Source organism: Scleropages formosus, chromosome 18, assembly GCF_900964775.1.
Source record: "Scleropages formosus chromosome 18, fSclFor1.1, whole genome shotgun sequence".
Classification (NCBI taxonomy): domain Eukaryota; kingdom Metazoa; phylum Chordata; class Actinopteri; order Osteoglossiformes; family Osteoglossidae; genus Scleropages; species Scleropages formosus.
The window spans coordinates 11963839-11977835 of NC_041823.1; positions in this window are offsets into that span (position 1 = coordinate 11963839).

Here is a 13997-nt window from a genome sequence, read left to right on the forward strand (position 1 = left end):
TCATTTATAGGTGACTACTTAAAAGTGCAATAAGTGCTATGAATTGTTAAAATAGTGCAATTAAATGAAATGTGCCATGTAAAAATTAAAGACTCTACACCTAACATAAAACACATACACACACCATCTGAAATCCCGTGTCCCATAGAGGGTTGTGGGGAGCCCGAGTCTAACGCAGCAACACAAGACAAAAGGCCAGAGAGGACGGGACACACCCAGGATGGAACACCAGTCCGTAGCAAGGCACCCCAAATGGGACTCGAACCCCAGACCCAGTGGAGAGCAGGACACAGTCCAACCCACTGTACACCCTACATAAAACATGTAACATACCACAAAACACATCACTTACATTCACCAATGGGGTTACAGTGGCCTACTTAGCATGCCAAGGCTCTCACTCACACTGGCATACCCTTCATTTTCACCAGAAGTGCCCCCAGTGGTTGCACACTTACATTTAACATTTTTCCCACAATGCAGCTATTTGCAATGAGCACATTCCCCGCTTGAACACCAGTAACGCGGGTCGTTACAATATGATAGTCAGCGTCTATTCTATTGGCTGTATTTGGCTATTTCCTCATGCAGCTTGCCCTGCACAGTTACTAATTAACATGGAAGTGACTTAGAATATAAATCATGTTGATAGGCTCAAGATGCCCAATTACTGTTACTTACAGTGGACATAAGGTGTTGTCTAAGCTACTCCGAACATGGCACGATCATTGTTCCAACTGCACTGGTTCCACCATCTCAGAAACAGCCAGCCTCCAGGGATTTTTAGTGTTAAGACTATACAAAGAATGGGATGATGGACAAATAAAAATCCAGCCAGTGACAGTCCGGTGGTTTAAAAAGTCTCACTGATGAGTGATATCAGCGGAAAATGGTAAGAGTTGTGCAGGTATCATGCTACAAGTCAACAAATAATGCAAGAATACAACAATTCTGTGATCCCCTGCACTGAATACAACAGTGGTGTGCAGAAGAGGTCTGCAGGATGTGTAACTCCTCAAATCTTTATGTGGAATGGCTTAGAAGCAGCTGAAGCCCATACCAGGTTCATCTCCTCTGAGCTCAGAACAGGAAGATAAGGATCCAGTGGACATGTAGTTACCAAAACTGGATGATTCAAATGTGGAAAAACATTGCCTTGTCACAGTTTTTCTTGTAAGATGCTGATTGTAAGGTCAGAAACTGTTATTAAAAAAAGAATCCATAGACAAGTCTTGCCTGCTGTCAAGAGTACACACTGGTGGTGGTGGTGTAATGCTGTGGGGATTTTTTTTTTTTTGGCACACATAAGGTTTTTAATACCAAATGACCATTGTTTGAATGGTAAAAAGTACTAAGACTTTGTTTCTGACCAGATGCATTCCTTAATGGCTAGTCTAGTCATTTTCGGACTGATACTTCCAGCAAGACAATGCGTCATGTGACAACGCACAGAATTTCAGGATGTTTCCACAAACATGACAGTGCCTTTGCTTTACTCCAGTGGCCCGCACAGTTCTCTCTTTTCAAGTCAGCACAGCATCTTCGCAGTGAGGTGAAATGCCATGTTTGCTGAATGTGAATTTAAATGTCTCACCTAAAACATCTGCAGAAACTATGTGAAGCTGTCAGCTCTGCATGGATCAAGGACCTTTTCAAATGTGTCCACCACCTTGTTCCTTAATTCATGCTTCTCTGGAGGCACAAGAGGGTCCCACACAGTACTTTATAGCTGTACCTATCAAAGTGGCCAGTGAGTGTAATTTTCCTGTATTTCTTGAGTAGCGTAACCATATTCTCTGAAGTCCTGTATAGAAGGTGATGAGTGAAGCTTGTTCTGATGTTTGATATTACTCCTAAGCCAACCAGTCACCCTCTGTCAAGGAGGATACAGGACATGGAATTTGATTTAAAATGACAAATAAACTGCAAGGCTTTATTGCATCAATAAGTCATTACAGCAGTATGTGTAAATACCCAGTAACACCACTGGCTCATATTGAATTGCGTTAGAGAACCTACTACAAGTCTACACTGTATAACCCAGTTCTTCATAACATTTCAAGCTCCGGCTTTTTCCTAACTCATGCGTCATATATCAAATAAGGAATTTTGAGGTCTAAAAGTATGGATATCTTTCTTCCCTTTTCCATGACACTGTTTGTCGGGGGGGTGCGGTGGCACAGTGGGTTGGACCACAGTCCTGCTGTCCGGTGGGTCTGGGGTTCGAGTCCCGCTTGGGGTACCTTGCGACGGACTGGCGTCCCGTCCTGGGTGTGTCCCCTCCCCCTCCAGCCTTACGCCCTGTGTTGCCGGGTAGGCTCCGGTTCCCCGCGACCCCATATGGGACAAGCGGTTCTGAAAATGTGTGTGTGTGTGTGTGTGTGTGTGTTTGTCAGGGGAAAGAAGGAATATTGATTTCTCTCAGTTAAACAAAAAGTATCATGTAAAATTCATTCTTACAGTAAGATGGAAGTGCAGGGCTGAAAGTGAGGTGATTTGTATACAAAGCAACACTAGAATGACTATTCTCTCATTTAATTAAAAGTACTAGGTTACATTTTCATTAGCTGCTTAATCATTTGTACAGCTGCAATAATTTAAATAGTTATTTTGCATTGTACTGCTAATAATGACAATAAAACTCTTATTCTCTCTCCTTTTAAAACAGATCATGTTTGTCACGTGTAAAAGGTGAAAACTGTTTGCCAATAAGATCACATTAATGACATATTTAAATGGATGTCCTAACTGATTTTTTGTTTGAGTATAGGTTTATTTTCATTTTCGTAATTGAAATAAAGCACACGTGGAATCATTCGCATTAACATTCAAAGCTATATTAGGTATTAGCCTTCTGTAATCTGGATCGTGACTAAAAAACATGTTATATATTATATCTGTCCATATATCCAATTTGAAAAACCGCCTGTCTTGAGCAGGGTCACGGTGATTCGGAACCTATCCCGGAAGCACTATGTGCAAGACTGGGAGGGTACACCCTGGACGGGACACCAGCCCACCACAGGGTATTTAACTTCACCAGTTCATCTGTACCGCACGTCTTTAAGCTGTGGGTGGAAACCGGAACACCCGAATCAAACCTACACGGGGAAAACAAGCAAACTCCATGCAGACTGAGCGAGGATTGAACCCACGTCCTCTTACACCGCCCAGGCGCTTTGAGGCGGCAGCGCTGCCGTGCCTCCCTATTATTTGTTATATATCATGTATTACATATTACCGTACGTTATTTATTTATTTCTTTATTTATTTGTTTAGGTTATATATTATTCAGCTTTCAGCAGATATATAACAAATTATGTTTTTAAGTTAGTTTTTATTTCCTGTTTTATTTATTTTTTGCAAAGTATAGCCTACTGGAACACCTTTGCTACATAAAAACTGGCTTTTGTGAACTGTATTTTTGCAGTGTCATATTCATCCACAATGGGGCACTCTGGCATTATGTTCAAGCAGGCATGCGTGTATGGACATCATACTTACAGATATCAATCCTGTTATCTATGTGTTGTGTCACCTTATGTGTTATACTTGGTAATCTGTAAGTACTCATTGTAAATAAAATGACCGTATGTGTCAGGATTCCTGCAGTGTACTCTAACTGCATTTATTACAGTACAGTATATAGCTTTATCTTTATTACAAATTTATGACAAAATAGTGTTACTTTGATTACTAATTACTTTTTCAAGTAATCTGTGTATTGTTCTAGGTTTCATTTCCATAACCCCAAGCTTATTTGGTATATATTTATGAAATGTACACACAAATGCTTTTTAATGCAAAAAGAGCCATGCTATGAAGTTAGTTTTTTTTTTTTTTTTTTTTTTTTATAAATCATATTAGTTTTTATTTAAAACTGATGTTCTTCTTTGGTAGTTTTTTCCTTTGGGGGAAAAGGGCATGTTCTACTTTCACTGCATTCCCATTTTCTTGTAAATGAGCCAACTTGAAGAGATTAATTTGTAACTATAATCTTTTGGCACTTGCAGTTTTGGATATGTCTAGACAAAATGTAATTTATATGGAGAACTTATGATGCTCCATCTTCCACAAAATCTGGCAGGACAATATGCTCCAACAAATAGTTTATCCCTGGCTGCTAAGAAATACAGCTGTTATGAAGGACAGATATCGGAAATGTATGCATGCAAAATGCAACAAAATAAAATGCATATATTAAAAACAATAAAGAAGCATGAACAAAACAAAGAATGGACAGAATGCTCATTTGTCAAGTTTTGTGTCTCATAAACAGATCAAACTGATTAGTGGATGGTTGGATTGAGAAGAGGGCTGGAGACAGTTTCTGCACTTATGATTTAATTTTTACCACTTTACATCTTGCTTACTTGTTTATCAATATATGTTCATTTCTTTACTCTGCTTTAGCTTTTCAAATAATCTACAGAAACTTTTAAGTCTAGTATGTTAGCCAGCTTCAAAAGCAGTTCTTTGTGATGATTTAGCTTTCTTACTTGTGTTGAAGTGAGAAAAATGTGGTGGTAATAATAATAATAATAATAATAATAATAATAATAGTTCTAAACAGAAGTCCCAGTGTCTGTAATCCTGCAACTCCAACTTGTTGAGCTTGGGACCTCTGAGAGCTGCAGATCACTAAGCTACCTATAAATCACACCAGAATTCTGCTTTACCCCTGGGGAACAAAAAGATTTTTCTTTGGTTTCTTTCCATGATAGATGTTGAGGGCAATAAGTGTGATGATTTATTTTGGAAATATAAACATTGCTGGGTTTGCCCTTTACTCAGACAGCTTACACTATGTGCTCAGACAATTCTATGGCTGAAAATAATGAAAGTGGGCCGAGCTGAAGATTATACACTTATTAGTCTATGGAACTCGGTAAAGCAGTGGTCAGTTGCATTTTATTTTTCAAATGAGTGCATCTCTAATATTATTAGTGTAATAATATGACCCAGTTTCTCTGTGCTTTAAACTTCATTAAATTAAATTTTGTTTGTATCAAACATCATTCCACATTCTGCAGAGTTCAAGGTGGAAAAAGAAAGGGGCCAAGATCAGTTGTTTCCTGAAACCCTTAAATTATATCTCTGCACAGTGGGAAGATAACTGTTTCACACTCAGCCACACCAACAGAAAATTTTCCAGGTCTGAGGAACTCCTTTGATATTCTCACTAGGTGTTCTACAGGCAAGTGCTCAAGAATATTTAGAACATAAACAGGGAGGTATATTACTTTGTTTTCGCTGGTCATGTTTTCTGTTATAACAAACAAAACATAAATATTTGCTAAGAAATAATGTGAATATCTACAGACTCTCTGAACTTATTTGGCTTGGAAATCCAGATTAATCTGAGTTTTATATGTATGTGAACTCACCATAACACTGAATGAAAAATATTACCAATATTTTGAATGCAGTATATTTCTCTATGGCCCTTGAATTTACATCCAAGACAACTGGCATTAAGTCACAGCCAGTAAATGAAAAATATTTAAAGAACTCTTCAAGCTAATCGAAAAACCAAGGTTAGTCTTGGCTGACTTGTGTTGCAGTCCTGATGTGTGAAATCCCCTGTACACGGACCAAATACTAATGACAAATCATTGCTCTGTTGGTACAAAAGGTGATAAATGAATTTTAGAGTGTGGCAAGAAGTTAATGAAAACAATCGTTGTACAAGTTTTGTTTTTAAATATGGTGATCAGTAACTATCTGAACAGAGCTGTACTCGACTGGTTCATTATAGATATTGTCTCACATATGATTTTCCACCCTGTCCCCATAGCTGGTCTTCAGCCTCTGCAGTCAAAATATATGGACAGAAAAGTTGAAATGGGTCTCACTACCAGCAGAACAATATCAGAAGTGGGCCATTTCCCAGGAAGTAACATATAAAATTTTGTGTCTAATGTCCACATCTTTAGACATTTCACTGCTTTTTAACTGTTGTTGTTTCAAAGTTCCCATTCGAGCAGAAGAGATTTACATAAAACTATCCACAGAACATTATCAGTATGTTTTATGACAATGAGAGTAGCAACCTGAGTGCAGGCGCAGGTCTCTCCCACACTGTATATAGGGAGATCTTTCATAGAAAATAAATAAAAATAACTAATTCTACTCTAAGTGGACACAGGCTTTGTCAGGTTTTGAAGGATTGAGATTCTGAGCCACTGAAAAGCACATATATTCATGCATCTTTTTCTTTGAATGTATGAAATTTTTACTTTGAGTCTGTGCAAAGTGAATCCAGCACAATTCTATTCATGCATTCAGCACACATTTTTCTGGAAAGTAATCTACATCTCTAACAACATTACAGAAAGTGGATTACACGAACAGAAGGAGAGATTTGGATGCAGACGTGTGATTCGTAAGTACGGTCAATTTGTCACATATTAGTACATAAAGCAAGAGGGTGTGGTGGCGCAGTGGGTTTGGTTGGGTCCTGCTCTATGGTGAGTGAGGGGTTCGAGTCCTGCTTGGGGTGCTTTGTGATGGACTGGTGTCCCGTCCTCAGTGTGTCCCTTTGTGCCCTGTGTTGCCAGGTGAGGCTCGGGACAAGCTGCTTCAGCCACTGTGTGTATGTACTGTATAAACCAGCATATGTTACATAAGTAGCTGAAAATTGTTCTTTTTTTTAAAAAAAATTATGTTCAGCGCAATTTGAATTTCTGAGTTAGTGAAACATTCTAAAGCACTTTGGTCATTTATTTTGCTGATACAGAACTATACTATTACTTAGAAGTAGTGACCATTATTCTGTTTAAGCCAATATTACCTTTATTTGCTATAGCCAGGAATAAGGACTCCTTGAATAGTTAACTTCTGAAAAGGGCTACAAAGAGGAATGGTAAACACAAGTACAAAGTACTAAACTACAATATTTTCCTAATAACACAGGAAGGTAAGCCTTTACTGCACGACTCCAGGGCACAAACCTGATAGATTAAAGTAATTCATATTTTGACATGAAGAAAATATACACAAAAACCTTCATCCACTTGATTAAATGTTGTTACAGCTGATTCTAACAGGGACACATGAATTAACCATCCGTGGAATTCAAACAACTGCAAGTCAAAGGTCTTTATATTCATTGTGTTAAATTACCTTGTCTGTGGACCTGTGATCGCAGAGGACTTGCCGTGATTCGTTTACATAGAAATATAAAGATTCAATCATGTTTGATATGTTGCAAATCAAAGGGATGCGTGTTTATTCAGCTGAATGCATCAGTCAGGAGGAAGTATGAAAAAATAAAAAACACAAAGTGGGCATGAAACTGGATAAATCTCCAAACTGTGACGGGTGAAAACCTGCACCCCTCGGAGCTCAGTATGAAAACCAACACTAACAGTTATGGCCTGTTTGATGAATCTCAAAATTCCTGTTAGTTTTACAGATCCCTACATAATCTTCCAAGGACAAAATCTGCATCATTGAGTAACTTCAAAACACAGAAGCGCACGACCTGCTGTAATTTGGAATTAATTAGAATTAATTTCTTCTCTTCATCCTCTTTAATAAAGCAGTAATTTTTATGTATGTATTCTATCAAGCACCCATTTGTACAAATAGAAGGGGTCATTAACAGATAATTCATTCATCATTTATTGCCAATAACTACTTGTCAAATGCAGGGTTGCAGTGGTCCAGACCCTATCCCAGAAGCATAGGATGTGAGGCAGGGTGCACTTTGGATCAGATGCCAAAAACACACACTCATTCACACAAGAACGCTAATGGCAATTTAAAGTCACAAATGCACCTGGAGAATGTCTTTGAACAGGGAGGAAACCAGAGCATCCAGAAGAAATCCACTTGAGCACAGGGAGAATGTGCAAACTCCACTCAGACTGAGCCTGATTTGAACTCAGATCAGAACCCACAGTCCAGGAGTTATGAAACACCAATGGCATCCATTGCGGCAGCATGCTGCCCTATTGACAGATTACACATAGTGAAATGTGAGTACGTTTAAGCAGATATTTCACATTTTTCTTAATGACAGGACAATAAAATAATGCACCATCTGCAGTAGGACACAGGATTATGGGGAATGCCTAAGCTTCAGTTCTAAGAGAAGCCTTAGAGCAACTTTGAATCGAGGTGTTTAGGTCAAGGTTCCCATTCCCCAGCTGAATCTGAGCAGTGACCCAGTGTTTGCCAGTGGCATTGTATTAAGGTGTTGCACTATTCATTTATGAGTCTCTTCCTATCTAAGCATTAGGCACATGGATTTCCCTAGAATTACATGAATTGAAAGGCTGTAATGCAGGATGGCTAAGGTGCACTTTCCAAACCCACTGTCTAGAGTACGTTACAAATAATGTCCTACCCACCTACCTATGGGGATATAACTTATCCTGTGACCCACCCAAAACAAACTGCTTTTAAACCTCTGAGCTCCGATTGATGTATTTCAGATATTTGTTATAGTCCTGACGGAATGGAGAACTTGTCTCTTTGCACTGACATCCCACATGTCGGCTTGGGCATCATCTGTGTTTGCAAAGGACACCGAATCAGTCCCTAGTTAACTAGTTTGCCGTCATCTCAAGTACATGAATTTAAAAGTAAGGTCGGACAAGGCGGAGGACTCAGAAGACAAAACGTGTAGGTTGAAACACGTGGTGAAAGAGACTGAAAAGGAGCGATGTCTCGTTCACATTGTCGCGCCTCTATTGTTCTGCGCAGTGGCCCCGTGTGTTAGAGTGCGCATTCACGTCATTCACACGGATTTCCCCGTGCGGGTCCACTCTGGCCGGAGGCCGTTTGCAGACCACGACGTGCCCCCCTCACCCACCCCCATAATGCAGGAAACAGATGGGGGTGGGATGCTGAGAGATGGGCTTTGCAGAAGCACAAAGTGGACACGGCTGAATTAACGAGGAGCCGCAAAGCGTTTAAAACTATTTATTCCACAGCGACCACGCAAATACTAGCGGCATGAGTAATGCCAGGGTCTTCAGACGGACTTCGCGGTGTTATTCCAGCCATTAATAACTGCGATGACTTCACGAGCTATCATTGGGTGTGAATAAAGTCCTCTTATAAAGCTGTCAAAATAAAATAGGTTGTTCAATATTAGCTGCTGTGCAGCGCTTGCTGACGAGTTTTACAATATAAGTATAAATATGGTATATGTAGAGGTGTAGAGATATAGCATATTTCAAAATCAAACTTCTCAGCAGTGAGAAATGATGCACGGGTCAGCGGTGACATATATGTCTCTTGAGTGTTTTTGGAGTTATGGAGACATCCTTCTTGAGCTTTTAATATACCCCGTGTAAGTGTGATACGCTGTTTTCTGGTTACTCCTTCAGTCTTTGCAGAAGTGACCCCCCTCACAGCAGGGAGAGTGAGATGCAGTGAAGAGGCCCTGCAACAAAATTCAAAACATTAAACTTACCATAGAACTCAGAATGTAAAAATGCAATGAATAGTTTACGTTTTTGCAACTCTGATCAAAATGGTTGGAAAGAACAATATTATTCGGACAAAATCATGGAAAACTACAATCCGAAGAGTTAAAGAAATTGTTTAATTCAGCAAAATTACATTAAAACTGAATAAGAAGGCACAGAACATATGAAAAGTGATAGGTAATCAAAAAAGATGAGAGAACTGATGAGAAAAATGTTATTATTATAATAATTATTATTAAAGAAACAAACTAGCTGTACTTAAAGAGTCACACATCTGCAGCTATGTCTCTTTCTCCTAATGTAATGCACAAATTGTATTTTTGCTGAGATGTACGTTGCTTTGGAGAAAAGCGTCTGCTACATGAATAAATGTAAATGTAATTATTATTATTATTATTATTATTATTATTATTATTATGAGGCTGTTGACCTTGCAAACGCACCCCTGTTGAGCATCCCTGTTGGGGGGGTTACATGAGGTACTGTGACTGAGGGTGGGGCTCCCATTTCTCCCAGCATTTGGATTTTCCTGCTTTGGGGCCCCTTTGTGTAACTCTGTGTGTGTGTGTGTGTGTGTGTGTGTGTGTGTGTGTGTGTTGGGGGCTATTCTCAGATCTTCAGTTTAACCAGACTAGAGGCGGTTGTTTATTCTCCTGGGTTCTGCTTAGCTGCTTCCCACTAACATTATGACAGAAATAGGCAGTCCGCTCCTTCCCAGTCCTGCCCTGCCAAAGGTGAATAGATCAAGAAAAGCTGAATGCAAATAACTTCTGTTTTCCTCATACACAGTTTATTTCTTTTCTAGTTGGACTAAATGCATGCATATATTAGGGATAAATCACTGATCAATGACAGGAATATCTGTGGTTTTAAGTTGTAACTTTGCAGAAAATTTACAGTAACATAAAAAGAAGAAATATATTCACTGTGCTGTGATTTTGGAAAAGAGAATTTTAGCAGACATATGTTTCAGCGGAGAGCTGTTGGGTTTACCACAAACTTGAGAAACAACAGTATGCAGACAAGCATAACCTCAATCCGCTGACGAAAAATATGCCTGAAGAAATTCTTTTGAAACTAAAAACACATCTAATATGTGTAATTTTAAGCTCAGAAGAGTGGTTTGGTACAACTTATTATATAACTATGGTAAATATTTTTCTGCCTTTCAGCCCTTTAATTTACATTTGCCACTGAACCAAGTTCTGTCAACTATTAAAATCCCTTGGAAGGATTTAGCTTAAATGTGTGTGGTATGGTAATGCTCCCTGGACAAAAAAAAAAAAAGAAAAACCTGCAAACAATTTCAAGAGTTGCTTCTTGATATTTTTGGAATTCGTACTGGCGAAATCTATAATTCTGCACTTAGTGTGACATCATGTATAATTTTCTGTTTAAGGTACAATATATTTTTTCAGATAATATGAAGATGAAATTAAATTTGTAAATAGTTCTCTGCGAGAGAGGCTTAACGATGAAAAAAAATTGATTCCGTAGGCTTTAATTTTCTTTTATTTAATCTGAATTTGTGTGGGAAATAAACATTGGACGTGCCAAAGATTGAAAAATTTTTAACATAGGCTGTGGCAAAAGCAGATGAAGCAGGTCTGTAAATAATATAACGGTGTCCTCCTCAGACCATCAGGTGGCGTGGGCTGCATTCTCTCTCCCCACTGAGTGGAGGCAGATCAGCGGTCCAAACCTGGGCAGTACGCCAGCGGGAACATCTGTCCAACACCTCTGTTGGTTTTGGCTCCGACCAACACCTCCTCCTTTCCTGATCTTTTCTGCCCCAGTTCCCGCCTTGGTTCCCGCTTATGTTCATGACTCCATATCCAATCTCTTGGTTCATCATCAGATTCAGACAGTCTGGTGGCACCCGGTGACACCTTCTTGTTGAGACTGACTGGAGCTCTGATGAAAAGCCCCGGGATATTTCATTATGGAGTGCACAGGAAACTGCTTGTGCGCTCCAGCCCCAGCATCTGTAAAATATGTTACACGAACCTACAGCCTGTTAATCACAGTTCTGTGATCTTAACTGATATTATACACACACACACACACACATTTTCAGAACCGCCTGTCCCGTACGGGGTCACGGGGAACCAGAGCCTACCCGGCAACACAGGGCGTAAGGCCGGAGGGGGAAGGGGACACACCCAGGACGGGACGCCAGTCCGCCGCAAGGCACCCCAAGCGGGACTCGAACCCCAAACCCACCAGAGAGCAGGACTGTGGTCCAACCCACTGCGCCACCGCACCCCCGATATTATACACTTCAAACAAATTAAAAGATGTGGTAAAAGCATCATGAGAGAATAGCATAAAACATACATGCAGTTTTCCAGATTGAATAATGTTGTTGCACCGTCACGGGCACCTGAACACATTATAAAAAAAATAACTTTATTTCAGACATATTATTCTCCTGTCAGGCTTACAACATGCCATATAAAAACAGCCTCTGCCCTTCCATCGTTCCTGAACTAAGTGAACATTTTTCTCCTTCTCCAGTATTTTGTCATTCTGAATGCCGAACAGTTCTCCTGAATAATAGAACCTGGATAAATGTCTCGCCTATTTTACTCATCCATTTTCAGGAGATGGCACACTGAGAATGCATAGCTGAAGGATTTCCAGAATAAATATGCCATGCACAACAGTCTCTCTTTGAGGGTTAGTCAGAAAGAAAAAAGTATGAATATAAAAGAAACTAGATGCTAATCTGCACAGCACACTGTGCAATATACATTCCATATAAAACAACTTATTTTAATTTTTTTTCACTTATTATCTAGAAAGATAATAATTTAAAGCATTTCTAAAAAGGGAAAAAGCACATTCATTAAATGTGCCCGAGGTTCGGCTAATATTTCGTATCTCCAATATACCAAGAGAACCTAATGTGTGTGGACCATGGAACAGTATTTAATACGGCCTCATTAAAAACGCTACATTTTTCTAAAGAACGATTCTGATGAACACCCTTGCTTTTCTTACGTATTAAAATTAATTCCTCCATTAAGATATACAGTATTATAGTCGGTCAAGGGGTTAATTTTAGGTCAAGATGTTACAAGAAAAAAAAAGTTTCTCAGGCCAGCCAAAAACAGTTTGAGATACACTGATTCTCAGAATAAGCATAAGATATCGCAGCCATGGGCCAAAGTATCAGACTTACAGACCCCCCAATAAAAGCTCTTCTGTGTGTGTGCCGTGCTGACAGGGACTGGGGCACCCTGGGACTGCCACATCTCTTACGGTCGGCAGTCCAGCTGTGCAAACATGCGAGGCTCTGCTGGGGAGTGGCAGCCAATAAGACACGTCTGGAGGTGGAGTTGAACTATAAATCCCTTACAAAAGTCCAGAAGCCAAGATGACTAAGGGCAAAAAATCCGAGATTGACTTCCAGTTTTACTCCTTGAACAAACCCTACAAGAAAAGAAGTATAATAGTAACCTCATAAAATGGAAAAAATAATTAAATTGCCAACTGTAGATGAACAGCTGTGCATATTATAATTTATGATATGTGCGTCAGTACAATGGCTATTAATGATTTAGATTTGATTTTTATATTTTTGCTTCATTTACGCTTTAAAAGTGAAAAATATCGAATTGTTAAATTGTCACTGCAGAATGCTAGTGTAACATTTACAGATAATACCAACCATATATTCTAATGAAAATAAATAGAGTGCAGTAGAGAGGCTTTTGGCCCGTGGACCCCCAGAGGTTTTTTTCTCCCTCAACCTTCAGTTGGGAGTTTTTGTTCCTTTCCCCGGTGGCCAGTAGGTATACTTGTAGCTCTGTAATAGGTTCTTCATTATGGTAGCCATTAGTTGACTGTCTTCTTTGTTTCTATCAGTTTTTCTTGCTGTATGCCTGTGTTAAAGCGCTCTGTGTCACTGCGTGAGAAGAGGACTCTATAAAAATAAATAAAAATAATAAAAATAATACGGTGCTGTGATAAAGTTCTAATCCTAAAGCAATTAATTTTGATTCCCCAAAGCTGAAATGCAATATATAAATTGCAGGTTTTTTTGTTCCCCTTGCACGGGGATGACCCTGTTACCGCAGTTAAGCTGTTATTTTTACATTTCTGGAAAACATGCCAGGACGTTCATGTTTCTTGTTTTCAGGGAATAGTGAAACTAAGGCCCAATTCGCAGACATTGAGCCAAATGGTGTTTCTATAAGACATATTTGATTTGGAAACATACATTCAACAAAAGACGTCCGCAGATGTCTTTCTTTGCTGTGCACAGTCAAATTCCGAGTTCTTGTTTTCAAATAAAAGTGAGATTCTTGACAAAAAAATGCACATTAAATGTAAAAATATGCAAATATGTAAAATATAGGTTTAAGTAACCAAGCAAACATTTAGTTTTAGTATCTTTTGCATGCTTTTCCAAAAGATAAGGACAGCAGTAAAAAAAGGAAGTCTGCTAGACTACCGATCAAATCCATCTCATCAAAAGTATCCCCTACTTCCTGCAAAATGTTATCTTCATACAAAGGTGATTTTGAAATGAAAATCCCAAGAAGAGAC